Source organism: Buceros rhinoceros, unplaced genomic scaffold, assembly GCF_000710305.1.
Source record: "Buceros rhinoceros silvestris isolate BGI_N320 unplaced genomic scaffold, ASM71030v1 scaffold6196, whole genome shotgun sequence".
NCBI lineage: Eukaryota > Metazoa > Chordata > Aves > Bucerotiformes > Bucerotidae > Buceros > Buceros rhinoceros.
The window spans coordinates 57,875-61,299 of NW_010419234.1; positions in this window are offsets into that span (position 1 = coordinate 57,875).

Here is a 3,425-nt window from a genome sequence, read left to right on the forward strand (position 1 = left end):
GCAGGAGAAGGACTCCTCACACGTTTTCCCTGCTCCAGCATCAGGTCCCTCCCACAGGAAACAGTCATCCAAGAACCTCTCCAATGTGAGTCCTTCCCAGGGGGTACAGTTCTTCACAAACTGCTCCACAGTAGCTTCCAGAGCGTGCAAGGGGAAACAGACTGCTCCGCCATGGGTTCCCTACGGGGTCACAAGTCCTGACAGCAAACCAGCTCCAGCATGCATTTATCTCTCCACAGGTCCTGCCAGAAGCCTGCTCCAGTGTGGGCTTCCCACAAGGTCGCAGCCTCCTTTGGGCACATCCACCTGCTCAGGTCTGAGGTCCTCCATGGGCTGCAGGGGAGTATCTGCTCCACTGTTAATCTCCGTTGGCTGCAGGGATAACAGCCTGACTCACCATGGTCTTCACCATGGGCTGCAAGGGAATCTCTCATCTGGCACCTGGAGCACCTCCTCCCCTCTTTCTCCATTTACCTTGGTGTCTGCAGAGTTGTTGCTTTCACCATCTGGCACCTGGAGCACCTCCTCCCCTCTTTCTCCATTTACCTTGGTGTCTGCAGAGTTGTTGCTTTCACATACTCCCGCTCTTCTCCTCCAGCTGCTGTTGCTTAGCTTGGATTCCTTCTTCTTAAATGTGTTCTCACAGAGATGCTGCCACTGTCACTGATGAGCTGGGCCTTGGCCAGCAGTGGATCCCTCTTAGAGCCAGCTGGCATGGGCTCTGTTTGGACATAGGGGAAGGTTCTAGCAGTTTCTTACAAAGCCACCCCTGTAGCATCACCCGCTACCAAAGCCTTGCCAAGCAAACCCGATACATCCACCCAGCTTTTCTGCTCACTCATCAGCCCAGGGGGCAGGTCCTCAATGCAGCTTCTGTCTTCATCACTGGGACTTTAAGCTGTTAGCTGGCCTAGTAAGCAGTTACACTTAATCTGGATTAATGGATGAGAAGTTTAAGGCATGAAGAGATGCTGATAGGTCTGACAGGGTGGTAATTGGTGCCAAGGTGGGTGATCCCTCTGCAGGGACACACCTTTACTCTCTGATCTGACCAGGCTGCCCGTTAGTTCCAAGTGCAATTCGAAGGGTTGGCTTTGACCTAAAGAGGCCTGAGAGATTATCTTTCTGGATGTGCAGTTCAGCAGCACTTTCTGCAAAGCATCTCATGGAAGGAAGGAAGGGAGAGATTAGATAGGTTCATTCTTGAAACTTAGTTCATAAGTGCCAATTTCTTTACATGTATTCCATGCTGCATGGGATGTTTTAATAATCTGGGCATAGTAAGAGGCAGAACCCCGGAAAAGGGTATTTCGAGCATAACATTAGCTGAAAACTACTATATGGTCTCCACGTCAGTTTTAACTCTTCTTTACCAGAGAAAATCTGTCCTCATTCTTTCATGTAGTTGCATATACTTGTGGCTACCTCATCTTGCACAGTGATCGTTGTAGTGTTCATATTGAATTAATGTAAGGATATCTTTGAGTGTGACCCCGACTTTAGCAGCTTTTATTCCTCAATAAAAGAAGCGGGGCTAGTGCAGTGATATTCATGACTACAATGAGATAGCTGAGAAGATAATATTTTTTTCCTAGAGATTGATAGATACAGTGACAAACAGCATACTAATCTAGATCTGGAGAGGCGAATGGTGCGGGAAATGGATAGACATGTAGATTGGGCTCTCTGAGTCACGTTAAGAAGTTTAGACAATGAACAGCGGTTGAATTTCAAACTTTCTGTAGAGAAATTCTTAAAAAAGTTAATCTTTTCTATTGACAGAATCACAGAATCATCTGGTTGGAAGAGACCTTTAAGAACATTGAATCTGACAATCCATCTTGACTTTTCAGAGGTGAAGAGAAGCTTGGTTCCTAACACAGTCAGAAAATGTGCACAATTCCCAGACACAGCTATCAAAATTGTACGAAACTACAGGTAGATAGACAATAGATAATATTCACTGACCATAAAGTGACTCTTAATTGAAGAGAAGCATGACAAATGCACAAAATGAAGGCAAGTCTGTTGCTGCCATCACTCTCTCATTAGCTATTTGGTCATGTACTATTGAATTTGACCTCTTTAACGTAGAGGGGTAGCACATCTGAAAATGCTTGAGCCACTGACTGAGGTTCTTGTGGCTGGGCAGAAAAAAGAAACCTCATGTCTCCTACGCACAGAGGTAGGTTTGGCCGCGCAGTGTGGAAGTGCAGTGCAGACCCACTGCTCTGCAGCAGCCCCGTCGCTTCCCAGAAGTGCAGCACCTGCTGCACATTTGGTACCAGATGCAGAGCCATCACTGTCCCCCACCCTCTGTGAAGGTACCAGAGAGCAGACGTTCCTTTGCTTGCTAAGGTGGAGTGCCTAGAAGAGGCTGATGACTGGGGCAGAGTCCAACTAGACAATGATATTCAAAGTTACTGGTTTTGTTCTGTGAGCATACCCAAGAGATGATGTTTGGTCTTTTCAGACACAATCTTTCTGCTCTGCAGAGCTCTTTCGCTATGCTTGTGCATTCAGTATTACATTTTTCTGTTATGACTATTTTTTTAGTTAAAAGAACAAAAATGTCTATGTTTCTGTTCACTCCTTGCCCCTGAGATTTCTATTATTCCCCTAGAAAAATAAAATATTATTCCTTTGTCTTTGTGGCCAGACCTATAGGAAGAATAAGGCTGCAGCCAGATTCCCAGACTGAGCTCTAGTAATCTAGCCAACCTTCATACTTTGCAGTCTGCACACAGATGTTACTAAAGAAGGAATATTATCTGTGTCCAAGACTGAACTTTTCAATAGTAGAAACAGCAGAATACATGATGCAGGTGTCAACTACAATACACCTAAACAGGACTATTTGGAACCTTTTTTTTTTTTTTGTTATTGCAATAATAGAAGATAGAAAAGATACCAATATGTTTCTAGGTCTTTGCTTTTCATCCCTTCCTGCAGAAATCCTTTTTTGATACCCTTGATAAGTGCTTTTAACTTTCTGATTATGAACTTCACTGAGCCGATAAAAATGTGTTGAATTCATTTTTAGCAAAATACTTAGTGACTACTGACCTCTTTGGGAGACTTACACTGGTTCTAAAACTGAGGTATTCCAATGCCAGCGTCAGGGTATAATCCATTTTTTTTACATAATGTGGATAATATCCCATTCAGTTACTTCAAAACCTAAATAATTGAAGTAAAAGTTTGAGAACTCAGAAGAAAAATCAAGTTAGAAGAAGTGTTTTTTTTAAGCCAAAGAAAATCATAAAAATGTGTTTTGATTCAATTCATGTTTTTCTGGGCAGTCACTGATTATACTGAATTACGCAACTGATTATGTATACGTATACAACAGGAAGGATTTTTCTGTGTGTGAGAGAATAAAAAAAGCATCAGACAAAATATTTTTGCTGTATCGTGAGCTCACT